The 14,914-nt window shown below is 35.5% G+C and overlaps 1 protein-coding gene and 1 long non-coding RNA gene across 11 annotated transcripts in view; both read right to left on the bottom strand.

Moving 5' to 3' along the window:
• The window catches only part of TCF12 (transcription factor 12), a 373,993-nt gene that overhangs the window by 138,908 nt on the left and 220,171 nt on the right, over positions 1–14,914 (bottom strand). The gene's annotated exons all lie outside the window — the stretch shown is intronic.
• LOC140622948 (uncharacterized) lies at positions 1,405–12,157 on the bottom strand. Its single transcript, XR_012022611.1, has 2 exons — positions 12,046–12,157; positions 1,405–10,867 (listed from the first exon to the last, which is right to left on the bottom strand). It is a non-coding gene; the product is annotated as an uncharacterized lncRNA (long non-coding RNA).

Genomic DNA, 14,914 nt, shown 5'->3' with positions numbered 1-14,914 from the left:
CATTTTTCAATCCTGACATTCCAAGCTCACCTTCTATTGTTTTCTTTTAAATTTTGGGGGAAAAAAAGCCCAAAACTTACCAAAAAGATACAAGTACAGTACAAGTTTCCCCTCTTAAAATTACACTTCTGAGAATGAGCTGCAGACATGATGCTCTGCCATCCCTTAATACTTTAGTATGTCCTATTGTGTACTGTGCAATTAATTAGAAGATCAGAATCATCAAATTAACATTTATACATTACTACTTTTTAATCTTTAGATCCCATCTGAGTTTTGCCAAACACAATCAAGTTCAGAATCATGATTGTCTGTAGTTGTCTTGTTTTAACTTTCCTGACTTTCTAATGTCCTTGATATTCTAGGTCAGAATGTCCCTCATTTTGAATTTTTTTGTCTGATACTTCCTCAGGACTAGTTTCAGGTCATGCTTCTTTGGCAGGAATGTGACAAAAGTAATGCTTTGCTCTTCCCAATGCATCCCATCAGGTGGCACATGAAGTTAATTATCCCATTACTGATGATGTTCACTTTGATCATTTCATTAAGGTAATATCTGCCAAAGCTTCTCAAATGAAAAGTCACTTTTTCCCATTTTTTTTAAAGATTTATTTATTCATTCAGAGAGAGCAAAGAGAGAGGCAGAGACACAGGCAGAGGGAGAAGCAGGCTCCCTGCAGGAAGCCCGATATGGGACTCGATCCTGGGTCTCCAGGATCACACCCCGGGCTGCACGCAGCGCTAAACTGCTGGGCCACCGGGGCTGCCCACTTTTTCCCATTTTAATTAATAAGCATTTTGTGGGAAGGTACTTTGAGACAAGAAAAAAAATCCCATTTTTCACAAAACTTTCAATTTATTTATATCAGCATAGACTTGTGGTTTCCTATTTTATTCAGTGGGCTATAATCCATTACTGTCATTATTTAGATTTGTTTAAGTTGTCCCCAGATTTGGTCAGAGGGAGCTCCTTCAAGCTGCCTTCCATGACCTTCTGACAAGATCTCATCATTCTTTGAGTATGTCCTTACTTTGCAGCATAACAAGCATAACAAGATGTTCTATGCTCATCTTGTACTCTTCCTGCCCTGGCTTTACAATCAGTCATTTCTCCAAGGAGCCCTGATTTCTTTTAGTGGAAGATAGTATTTGGAAAACAAATTCTGGACTTTAGGGATGGTCATGGTTTTTTTTTTTTTTTTTTTTTTTCCATTGGGTTTTTCTATTCATAGTTTCTCTTAGTGGACAGAGCTGAGGGAAGATATGCATTATGTACACACAAAAAAATACAACACACATTTGTATCTATATTTCTCTCACTATATATATTAAAAACTATGGGTTCACACAAATATCCCCAATTCCTATCAATAATGGATTCCTTCTAAGTTTTCTACTTTCCTATTTTTAACTTCTTTCACCAGCGAGGAGAAATCTCCATATACATAATATATTATTTAATCAATTCTCCGGTATATAACCAATTTCCAGCTGCTGATACTGCAGCATCTTCTACCCTTCTGTGTGGATGTCCTCTTGCACAGAAGTTCTTACTTCTCCTCGTTTGTTATGACCACTGGCTTCCAAAAGGGCTGCTGCGCGAAACCAAGCTAGACATGCCTGTGTCTTCCCTCCTTCAAGCTATTAAATACCTAAACTGTCCCTCTGGTTTGTGCTTCTTCCCTTTATGAGTCTCAGCCAAGAGTGTGTAAATCTTTTCCCACCTTTCCACAATCTATCAATCTTCCTATTCCTGCCTACCCACTGAACCCCCTGCAAATTAGAAGAGATATGCTTACATGAATTAGTTTCTGATATCTGAGTCTAGAATTAGAAGGCCTATATAGTATAAAAGGAAAAGGAAGGTGGTTCTTTCCTTTTCACATATTTCTAATAAAATAATCACTAAATAAATGGAGGCTAAGAAAGGAGTGGGAATTGGTGAGTCTGCTTCTACCACTTTAGTTGGAGAATGCTATGGTCTTTTCTCTACATTTGAACATAATGCAGCAATTGCTGAATCCACACTAAGAAAACTCCAAGCAATCTAAAACTGTGTACAGTGACTGAGACAGTAAAGACATTTGAAATAATGGAATTCGAGTGGAGAAAAATTTCTGGAGGAGAAAGTGATAGTTTGCTTTAAATACCCAAAGGGCTGATGTAGTTTGGTATGATCCCAAGAACATAGCTAGGGCCAAAACAGGACAATTTTAGAGGACAGATTTTGTTTTTTTAAGTATACCAGATCTTTTTAGAAGAGATCTTAAAGGATTACATAGCCACCTTACGGAGAAAATAAGTATTCCATTATTGAAGATATTTAAAGCACAGGTTGGACACCACCTTGATGAAGATGTTACAGCAGGTACAAAAGTAAAATGGAGAGTACTGGACTTGGAGTCAGAAGTCATGATATAAAAATGCACAGGTTGTGGAATTAGATAGATCTGGATTTGTAATGTAAATTGTCAATCCTTTGCAAGTTACCTCATTTTCTTCATGTGTAAATCAGAAACAGTTGTGCCTGTTGTACAGAATTGTAGTGTGAACTTAATGCACTGAAATACATGGCTTTGGTTTGTGTCTCTCATAAATAAATGCTTAATGCCTATTTTCTATTATAATTATATGGTACTTTGTAATCAACAAACCCTAAGTTATGGAAAGCTTTATTATTAGGCATTAGCTCTATCAACACAGAGACTTTACTAATCTTGTTCTATTTCCCTAGTCCTTAGCACAATGCCTGGCATTTAGCACTATCTATAAATATTAAAATACTGATGGGTTGTTGGATTATGAACCTTTTAAGGTCCCTTCCAATGCTTATAATCCATGACCCAAGCATGTGATATTAATAAAAGAATATCCTTATATTAATATCCATAATCCTTGGCACAATCTTCTCTTTAAGTCCATCTAAAATGGTTAATTTGATGAATGTCTTTTGTGGGACTAACACATTTACCTACAACCCACTTGATGAAACAAGACAAACACATGGCACATACATTTAACATGAGAATTTAAGTTCCATGAAGGTGCCCAGAGAATTTTGCTGTTACTTTCTTAGCACTGCTAGTTAACTCAATTTCAAAAAAGGAGTTGGAAAAGAGAAAGCTGGGTAGATAAGAACTGTTATGCAATGCTTCTTAGAACAAATAGATAAAAGTTGGAAAGAGTGGGAACAGTGAAGGAGCTGAGAGAAGCAACTACTACTGCATAAATAAGAGCCCATCCAAAACAATTATAAAAGAGGAAATGAACAAAGTGTGTGAGTGGATGTGCTTATTTAAAAAAAAAATACAAAAAACTAGGATCTGGAAAACAGCACTGTGTGTATTCAACACATATCTAACTCAGGACTCAGTGCACATACATATGGAACACTGAGTTGTCCCCAATACTCCCAATGGGAGAAAATAATGAACAATTTTATCTACAACAGAGAACATCTAAAAAACTCACAACGTTTGACTGGGCAACTTCTTAATTATTAGAAATTTATTCTAAGGATATAGCCAAATTAGAACAAACTTTACACATAAAAGATGTTCCATATGGAATTATTAATAAACAATTTAAATGGCTGATAAGAGATGAGAAATGGAGAAAATTATACATATGATATATTACATGACAGATTACCCTAGAGTCTTTTGAAATTATATTTATGGTAAGTATTTCAAAAACAAGATTCATTTAACTATGTTCTCATTTATGAAAAAGTATGCAAAGGAAAAAGGTTAGAAATATACTAGATAAATCAACTCTCCAGATTAAACCAATGCCCTTCCATTCCCTCTAGAAAACATGATTGGTCTCTAAAATAAACTGAATGCTCATGGCTGATAGGCTGTTCTCTTAATATCCTCAATATTTCTACTCTCACCAATTGAGTTATATGCTTACCAAGAGCTAGCTCTATTCACTCCCAAATGTATTTTTATACCAACTGTACTTTTTTTAAAAAAAGATTTTTATTCATGAGAGACAGAGAGAGAGAGAGGCAGAGACACAGGCAGAGGGAGAAGCAGGCTTCATGTAGGGAGCCCAACCCAACTGTACTTTTTGTTGTGATTATGTAACTAACTGAAATCTACAAACTGAGGAAATATGAATACAAAATGGTAGCCATTTCTATAAGACTAAATTGAATATATTAAGAAGTTGGCCCCAAATCATCATCTAATTATGCGGTAGCTAGACAACCACTAAAGACCAGAGTGGGGTGTCATCAAAGTCTAAAGGAATGTACACAAATGCTTCAAAAAGTATGTTTTCCTATGCCTTTGTATATAAATTTTCCTGCCTAAACTATACTTTTAAGTCACCATCTGTGATTTTCAGATGGTGAATGATAGGTGTGGTTTAAGCAAAAAAGGTAATCTAAAACCCAAATTGCCCCATTCATTAATGGGAGGTCTTGTCTCTACTTTAAGACTAGTGACTGAATGTACATTTATATGTTTTAGTCCTGTCTCAATACATTGTGTTTTAAGCTGTGGTAAAATACATTCAACACAGTATTTACCATCTTAATCATTTTAAGTGTACAACTGAGTAGTGTTGAGTATATTTACACTGTTGTACAACCAATCTCCAGAATTCTTTTCATCTTGCAAAATTTTATAACCAATAAATATTTCTCCATTCTTCCCTCCCCCTAGCCTCTAGCAACTACCATTTTATTTCCTGTCTCTGTGAGTTTTACACACATGGTACTTCATATAAGTGGAATTATACAGTATTTGTCTTTTTGTAACTGTCCTCAAGGTTCATCTATGTTGTAGCATGTGTCCTAATCTCCTTTTTTTCTTTTAAGATTTTATTTATTTGAGAGAGAGAGTGCAAGCAATCATGTGTGCACCCATGTGGGGAAGGACAGAGGAAGCAGGCTCCCCACTAAGCATGAATCCTTATGCGGGTCTTGATTCTAGGGCTCAACAATCATGACCTGATCTGAAGGCAGACGCTTAACCAACTGAGTCACCCTGGCACCCCCAAATTTCCTTTCTTTTAAAGGCTATTCATTGTATGTATATACCACATTTTATTTATCCATTCATCCCTCAAAAGACACTTGGGTTGCTTCCATCTTTTGACTATTGTGAATAATACTGCTATGAGCATGAATGTACAAATATCTGTGACTCTGCTTTTAATTTTGGGGGATACATACCCAGAAGTGGAATTGCTGGATCACATAGTAATTTTTTTTAATTTTTTGAGAAATAAACTGTTTTTAATTAAATGACAAACTACCTGTCACATTCCTGTGGGAAACAGTACTTGTACTCTACTTCAAGTGTTAACACCGATTGACTAGATGATAGGATTAAGGGTGAATGAAGTTTACTGTCTCCTTTTGGCCTACTAGAATTTCTAAATTTCAGTAAGCATTATTAGGCTAACTAAACAACAGAAACATAATATAAAGCTTTTTTTGCTATAACTTTTTCTTGTGAGTATATCACCACAAAGGCTTGAATGTTTTTGGTCCCTAAATATTAGGTAAAGCACTATGGTCTGAATATGCTTTGCCTTCTCAAAATTCATACATTGAAACCTAATCCCCAAAGTGACAGTGTTGGATGGTGGACAGCCTTTGGGAGGTAATTAGGTCCTAAGAGCAGAGCCCTCAAGAATGGGATTAACATCCTTACAAAGAGGCCCAACAAAGGGGATCCCTGGATGGCGCAGTGGTTTGGCGCCTGCCTTTGGCCCAGGGAGCGGTCCTGGAGACCCGGGATCGAATCCCACATCGGGCTTCCGGTGCATGGAGCCTGCTTCTCCCTCTGCCTGTGTCTCTGCCTCTCTCTCTCTCTCTCTCTGTGTGTGACTATCATAAATAAATAAAAATTAAAAAAAGAAAAAAAAAAAGAGGCCCAACATGGCTTCCTGGCCTCCTTCCACCATGTGAGGATACAATAAGAAGCCTGCACTCTAGAAGAGGGTCCTTGCCCAAACTACCTAGTAACTTGATATCCTAAGCTCCAGAACTGTGAGAAATAAATGTTCGTTGTTTAAAAGCAATCCAGTCTGTGGTACTTTGTTATAGTACCTCAAATGAACTAAGACTTCAAGAATAGTTTTCCCTGTACAGGCCAGAGCTATGAGTTCAGGCCCACTAATTAACTTCTTTCCTTTTTTCTTTTTCTTTCTTTCTTTCTTTCTTTCTTCTTTCTTTCTTCTTTCTTTCTTTCTTTCTTTCTTTCTTTCTTTCTTTCTTTCTTTTTTCCTTCTTTCTCTTTCTTTCTCTCTTTTCTTTCTTTCTTTCTTTCTTTCTTTCTTTCTTTCTTTCTTTCTTTCTTTCTTTCTTTCTTCTTTCTTTCTTTCTTTCTTTCCTTCCTCCTTCCTTCCCCTCCCTCCCTCCCTTCCTTCCTTTTTTTCTTTCGTTTCTTTCTGAGAGGCAGGGGAGGAGTAGTGGGAGAGGGAGAGAGAATCCTAAGCAGGCTTTAGGCCCAGCACAGAGATCTCACGACACTGAGATCATGACCTGAGGCAAAATCAAGAGTCGGACACTTGACTGACTGAGCCACCCAGGTGCCCTTTGTTTTAATTTAAAGATGCAAACATGGAAGTTCTTTTTAATGACTGCAAATAAAGATGACAGATAGGTACACGGAAAATTTCTCTAGTGCTTAAGGCAAAGTGCTATGTCCTGAGTAACATTACTAACTTTTCCAGAGAAAAGTGGTAAGGTTCACTAAAGTGTTCCTAGATTTGAGAACCTATCTTCTGACTCTGATTATCAGTGTAATATACTTACACTCTGTAGGCGGCAAGTAAAAATAGGCAGGTGAAATCTAGTTATACTTACTACGATTTCCAAAAACATCCATAGGATAGGACATTAGGCCTTGGCTTTTGAAACTGAGTGTATGTAATTAGTTAATAGCCATAAAATAGGCTATCAAAGATCATCATCTTTGTCGTACCTATGAAGAAGAGATTTGAGACCAAAAAGGAAGTAAATACCAAAGGAAAAGAATTAAAGCAAAGGAAAAGGACACTGTCAGTGAGGGTAGCTAGAGAGGAGGGGGAAAAGAAGGGAAGAACAGAAAGAAAGATTGAGATACAGACTAATTTTCATGTGTTTGGGCAGCCTAAACATGATCTTAGCCAGAGGAACTCCAAGGTCCTTTTTTACAACTGGAATTCTGTAAAAAGCTTAGATATGAAGTCAAGTTCTCAGTTGAAGTAGGGGTAAAATAACTTCAGCGGCTGGTTAATATAACCATAAATTCACTTACTTAAAATGTCCCAATTTAAAAAATATTAGTCAATATTCTAAATCTAAAATTTTGATAATGTGTTAGAAATCTTAGAAATCTAATACATTAATTAATATCATGCATCTAAAAATGGTCTTAATAGCTTATAATTTGTTTACACATAATAATAATTCTTAGTCCTTTCTTTTTTTATCTTTTAATGCCCATAAGTATGCTTAGACCTTTTCTAATCCCATTTCTTTTTGCCTACTTCCCTATCCAAATCATAAGGAATTCCTTTGATGTTAAGTCATTTCTTAAATAAACAGCTGCCTTTTCTTAGAACTAATTTCTAGAACACCTGAATAATCCCCACAAAGTTTTACTATTTTAGTATGGTTTAGATATGAAATAGATCTGGTTGTTTATGCTGTTCTTGTTGTCTGGAGATTCAGTTGCCTGAACTTCCACTGGAGGCAGCAGACTACCCAAGCAACCCCTAGTACACTGACTTCCCAAAAAACTTTGCAAGCTGAGTGGTTAATAAATATTGTAGAGGAAAGAGGTCTTAAGTTAAGGCCCATTCCAAGCTTAAGACTTCCAAAATATGACTTAAAAGCTGAAAACCAGTTCTGACTGCAGAGAAACAGTGTCAAAAGAAAAAGCATGAAAAACAGCAACCTTGATAGAGCTGAAGTGTTTAGACATAAGCCTCAAAAAAGCCCAATCTTACAAAATACTTAGCCATTCACAGTGAGGATAACAAGTAAAAAGAAAATAGAAAAATTGGAACTCCGTTTCTTTTTTGTCTCTGTTCTCTTTGATGAAGTGCTACCAAGGAAAGAAGTACCAAGGATACACTGCTGAAAAGAGAAGAAAAAGTAGAATTGGTGGTAAGAGTCTTTAAATCAAATCTTCTTCATGATAAACACTTAAGTGTCGCTGGAGAAAAGCAATGTACCTCAGAACAATAACTTCTGCCAATGTAAAAACAGATAAACAACAATTTGCAAAATTATTGCATTCTGCAAGTTAAATCTAGAGTAGCTGCAGTACCACTGTATTATATATGTAATCAATACCATCACCAATGAATATCAATGGTTGGAATGTATAAATTCTACAACTGCTTCATTATTCCCAGTTAATTAAGAAATCTTTTTAGAAATAGCATTTTAAGACACACAACTCAGATTAGCAACTTAAAATTTTCTTTGATTATAGATTTTTCAAAATAATATAATAAAAGCCCTTCATATCTAAGTATCAAACTTTTACCAAAGTGGAAAAAAAGAACACTGTTTCATTATTCATTCACATATCCTTGGTAAACTACATTTTAAAAAAGATTTATTTGAGAGAGAAGGAGAGAGTTAGCACGCGGAGGGGCGGAGGGAGAAAAGCAGTTCGCCTGTCCAGCTGGGAGCCCACGACCCATGGGATCATGACCTAAGCAGAAATCAAGACTCAGATGCCCAACTGACTGAGCCACCCAGGCGTGCCAGCATTTTTTAAATATTAGAAAAATGTGTGTGACTTATAAGTATATGCTAAGTATATTATTTAAGAAAATGCTTAGTATAAAATGGAAGAAAAGGAGCCCTCAGACCTACAATTTTTGTTTCTGAGTTTTTTTTATTATTTTTTAAGGGAAAGTTCACATATTTCTTTTTTCTTGGCTTTTTTTTTTTTTTTTTAAGACTTTATTTATTTATTCATGAGAGACATGGAAAGAGAGTGAGAGGCAGAGACACAGGCAAGGGAGAAGCAGGCTCCTTGCAGGGAGCCCGATGTGGGACTTGATTCCAGGGCTCCAGGATTACGCTCTGGGCCGAAGGCAGGCGCTCAACCACTGAGCCCCCAGGCGTCCCAAGGTCACATTTTTCTTCTCTAGTATGTAACAGTGTGAGATAATACACTAGAAACTGACAACCATTTTTTAATAGTTTGGAATGCAGAGATAAGAAATACCTATTGATCTGCTAAAAGATGTGACTTAATTATATCATGAGGATATTACTGTTTTATGTTCAAATCCTTGTGGTTCTTATAGACACTGTGACATTATAAAAGATAAAATGTTTCACCAGAGCAAAGAAGCAAACAGTATGGTATTCGGCATAGCCTCCCAGCCTCACTCTCTTCTAATTTCTAGTGTTTTCTGAGATGGTTAAAAAGCTCAGCTTTTGACTTCTGTATGTGTCTCAACTACTCAAAGTGAACTTTAAAAGATGTTTGTAATTTGAGGGCTAGAGTTTAGTAGGTGCAAGAAACACATTTCCTTGCCCTGTATGCTCAGGGAGGGCACATTAGCTAATGTATCAAAGAGATTCTAGCTCAAAATGATAGATAAATGATTTTGACAGAAAAATGTAGAACCCCACATAATTTAATTAATGACATAATTTTACATTTTACCTAAACACAAAAACTAAATTTTAAAAAAGGATCTAAATAATTTCAAAAGAAACTGAAAATAGTCAAACAAACTAAGTTTCTTAGTACAGACTGGTTCAAAAATTTTTTTTTTCTAAAATTTTTTTCCCTCTAACTGAGCTAAAATAGACATCAGTTCTTAACAACAATGCATTTAAACATTTTATAGATTACTAACATTTGGTTACACTGATCATTTTGCCAAAGCATCTTTTGATTTTCTTATTCTCACCAGATAAATTAGACTAAGTATCACAAGAATACATATAAAACTAAGGAACCCGTAGTTAGCAATTTTATTACTGTTTAACAAAACAACAAATCTTATCCTCTACTGTATGTAATATATTTTAGTTAAAAAAATAGGATTCATTGAAAAAATGCTTTGTTTCTATCTTAAATCTTACAAATCCAATTCATCTCAGGGAGAGCTACATTACTAAAATTATGTCTGAAATGACACTGCTTGGCTCCTTCAGGTCTTCAAACTTGAAACATTGGGATACAATAAAGCTGATACAGATAATTTTCCAATCTTAAGAAAGGAAAATTCATTTTAGACATTCCTCTAAAAATAATATAAGCTTATGTAAACCATGATTTTAAAATAATGTGCAATATACTCAGAAATTGTTTCCATAGCATTTTACAAAGAGACTGCACAGAATTCATTTTTTTGAACAATCTTTCCTTCTTTGTTTACTTCTTTATATTTTGCTTCTTTAAAAAAATGTTCTTTTTCCAATTACAGGGAGGAAATAAAAAGAAATGCAACTCTTTTATGTAAAGTAAATCCATCTGGATGTTTGCTGCATCCCATACTATAAACCTGTGATCCCCAACCAGAATGAGTTATAGTAAAGCTGCAGGCAAAATTGTCTCCATATACCACAATCCATTATCCCTGTCAAGTTAATGTTCCATGTTGAGCCATATGGCACGGGTACACATTCAACAAAGGAAATTCCTTAAACTTGTTATAATCAGCACTTGCAGTCATCCAAAAAACTGACATAAACAGCTTTATTGTGTTTAGTGCATTTCAGTTAATATCCATGACAAAAACAGGAAACAGTACAGGAAAAGGAGGAGGAATGTGGGGGAGCAGAGTTATTAAAAAAAACTGTACATTTTATAATTAGATTTTTTTTTCCTAAGCAAGTGATTTTCAATTACAGTAAGCTCCAACCTCTTGACATTGATCCAATGGGCTATATTTAATAGACAAAACAAAACAAAGTGTAATGACATTAATTTTCCATGGTATGAACAAACCTAAATCTTAAAAGTCTTAGATTCATTTAAAGCAGTTCTGGCAAAATAAGGAATAATTTAAATTTTCATGTTTGTTTTCTTTCTACAGTTGTCTCTTAATTGCTAAAATCTAACTGTGCTTCATTAAAAAATAAGGTAATTTAAATAAAGTGTCTTTATATGCATTAAGTGTAGGTCACAGATGAATCGAGGGCTCCCAGAAGCCTTTGGTACCTGGCACAGCCCAGCACATCAAACTCTAGTCAAGGTACAAGTAGAGCAGAACTTCATTTCAGCCCCCGCAGTGACAACAATAAAACGCTGAGAAAACACACTATCAAATACTGAACTCAGCATCAATTTCTGTTAATTACAGCCTTGTCAGCAACGTGATTATTCAAACAACTCATGCAAATGTTAATGAGGCCTTATTTGCATATTTATTTTTTCCTTTGTTGAAATGTCATTGATTATTACATTCTACTATGATGAATGTGGCTGATGATGTGCTCTGATATGTAATTAGTCATTAGGTGGAATGAATAGATCAATTATGAAAAAGGACTAAGATTAAGAAATATCAAACAAGACCGCCCAATATAACTATAGAATCTTTTTTAAAAAGAACCTAATAAATAATTTCTTGACATTTAAACTGCAACATCAGTAGTTTTCAATAAATAAACCACTACTTTTGTGAGGTTAAATGAAGGCTTAAAATACATCAGTACTTTGATAATCCAATTATGATCATAGAAACCATCTTTTAAAAAATTGCAAACCATCTCAAGTGGCATGTCAGAACAACAAACAGCAAAAAAGAGATTTTGCTTTAGACCTGCACAAATTAGAAAGATATAAAATATATTTTAAGGTCAAAAGAGGAGTATAACATCCTAGAGAGAAAGTGTAGGAACCTCACAGAGAACAACTACTTTCATAAGAACAAGGCAAGCAAAAACAAACTCCTTCAAATCCCAATTTGTTCTTAGAGGAAAAGGATTATTTAGCCTCTGAAACTGTTTGCTGTAACTATCCAGCCAGTACTTGCTATTCACAGATGAAAAAAAAAAAAAAAAACCACATTACTGCAGACCAGATGGGAACATTCCACATGACCAAACCAATCAATCACCTCGGTGGGGCGCAGGTGCAACACAGCCGTGTAGCAACACACCATTTCACAGTCTATCGGGCACAAACACATGGCCACCAATCAATGGCACCCTGAGGACCTCAGAGGGGGCAGGCTCTCTGGAGTCTTACTGGTCCATGCCTGATGACTTCATAATCACACATCATTTCATTCACTAGAGGATACAAACTAGCATTCTAATAACCTTCTACTGAAAATGGTCATGTTGTGCATATTAATACAGTGCTGTTTGGAGTGAAGCAACTGACTTTACACGGCAGGCTAGGCAAGGCATGCAGGGCTGAAACAACCTGAAGCTAGAAACTTCCTATTTGAAGATGGCTGTTCTGTTGAGGCTGAGATCAATGGCAACATGATTCATTCTGCCACGTCAAAGTTGGCATGCAAGGCTCGTATCCTATACAAAGCAACTGTTAAACAATAGTATGCTTGAAGAGATAAAGGACAAAGGAGGAGGAAAATAAAAAGAGAAGTTGGTAATTGTGTATGAAGGACAAAAAGGTTCTACATTTTTCTAAAATAACCTAACTAAAATTGAACTGCAAATAAAAATTAAGTGACCATGCATAAAAGAAACTTAGATGTATGTATTGGCTTTGTTTTCCTCACATTTTTCCAGGCTTGAGGGGTGACTCTGTATAGTGCCTAATCACAGGAGATGATACACAGAACAATTTCCAGCAAACACTGCTATAATTCTGTTAGGTAGCATTCACAGAGCTCCTGTTGGCTCCTTTTCAGAGAGGTTGTAGGGACAGTTATCCTGGATAACTGCGTATTTTTGAATAACTGATTCACTATAAATCATATAGAGATAACCTAATCTAAATAGAAAAACAAGGAAAAATATGCTTCATCCTAAAAAAGCAAACTTGTCAACTCAAATCTTCAGTAGAACAAGGCCAGGCATACATCTGTTTTTAAACAGCAGATTTCTTTGATAATTCAGAGGGCAGTTTGGGACCTTACAGGTCCTTAAATCCCATTAGGAACATCAATCATTGGAGTCAGGGTTCATGTGGAAAACAGTGCAAGACATGTAGCAGAGTCTAAACTGACCCTTTGACAATACCAAAAGTTGGCTTGGGTGATTAAATTTTGATGCTATATTCTTATCATTTTGACTCTCACAAAGACAACATATAGCAAATCTAATTACATTTCTGATTTGGATATATAGGTGTTTACTTATAGGTGGATATATATAGGCGTTTACTTATTTATAGATCTAAATTTCATGCTGTGTCCACATTCAGCCAATAGTGATTATATCTTCTGTAGTTTAAAAGAATAATTTATACATTCTATGAAAATATACCTACTATAATAGAGGTTCTTTTGGGAAAGAAATCTAGTGATTAGTCAAAAAAAGGTATTATTCTACAAAGAGACAGCTGGTAAGGTAATTTCACTGGTGGTTTACTACATATCACTTACTTTAAAAGCATGCAAAATTTATTTCCAAAGGAAATATGTTAGACTACCAGAGGATATAAGATTCAAAGTCAGAAGACTATGATTATAGCTCAAATTCTTACTAATTAGTTGTTTAGCCCTCATCAGATCGGATATGCTGATGACTTCGATGTATTAATTTGTAGAGTGACTGGATTAGAGAGAACCTTGAAGTTTCTCCTAATTTATGATCTCCCTTTGTGGCCTGACATCTTTAAAGGCTCTGTCTAGCAGTTTTCAGAGTACCACATAAGGAAGAATAGAGATCAGGTATGCCAGTTCCAAAAATCTACAGGGAAGCAAAATAAAATGTGCTTATTGTTATAATGAGCAAGCAGTCATTCAAATGGATAACATGAGGTCCCTCCTAGGAAGACACAAAAGACAACCATCTCTTTGGCTTATGGAAGTATACGTAAAGAAGTCAATATTTAAGTTGAAGTTTGTTTGTTCCCCAAACAGAATAACAATACCAAATTTGTATCATATTACTATTCCCTCCCCTAAACAATAAAACTAAAAAGGAGCATAAAACCTTTCCAAACAATCTTTGAGCTAAAGTTTTCTGAAGTGACTCACACAGAGGCTAAGGTTTCTTAGCAGTAGCCTTGCTGAATCTAAAGATAATGTAGATTAAACCACCTATTTTACAGAAAAAGAGAAACATGAAGAGTGGTAACTGGCCTCAGTCTATCAGTAGGAGCGGAAACATCACTCAAAGCTGTTACCACCAGGCCTATCTTTGGGTGACCACCAAAACACACTTTCTCTCTTTCTTGATCCCAAGTTCAATCCTAAGTAGAAGTACCTATATTAGAATCTTTTCCCTCAAAGACACAGAAAATATATTATTAAAAACATGCCTGACAATAATGCTTTGAAAAGCAAAGTGAAAAACCATACTTTTACTTTTTAATCACTATGAATACAAAATGGTCTTTAAAGACATTGCAGAGAAAGGTTAGGAGCTCTGGGGTCAGACAGTATTTGGTTTGTTTGTTTGTTTATTTATTTATTTATTTATTTATTTATTTATTTATTTATTTATTTATTTAAAGATTTCATTTATTTATGCATGAGAGACAGAGAGAGGGGCAGAGACATAGGCAGAGGGAGAAGCAGGCTCCATGAAGGGAGCCCAATGTGGGACTCGACCCCAGGACTACAAGATCACACCCTGAGCCTAAGCCAGATGCCTAACCGCTGAGCCACCCAGGCGTCCCCAGTATTTGGTTTGAATGCCACTTCCATGACTTACTAATTTTGTTTGTGATTTCTGGACTAATTTCCTCAACTCTCTCAACCTCAATTTCCTGATTTGCAAAAGATAAGTAATAATACAGGCAATACCTATACCTCAGGAGTTGTGAAGATTAATTGAGCCAATGCATGT

This window comes from Canis lupus, chromosome 32 (genome assembly GCF_048164855.1).
Source record: "Canis lupus baileyi chromosome 32, mCanLup2.hap1, whole genome shotgun sequence".
Taxonomy (NCBI): Eukaryota; Metazoa; Chordata; class Mammalia; order Carnivora; family Canidae; genus Canis; species Canis lupus.
This window is presented reverse-complemented; position numbering and strand designations above follow the sequence as displayed.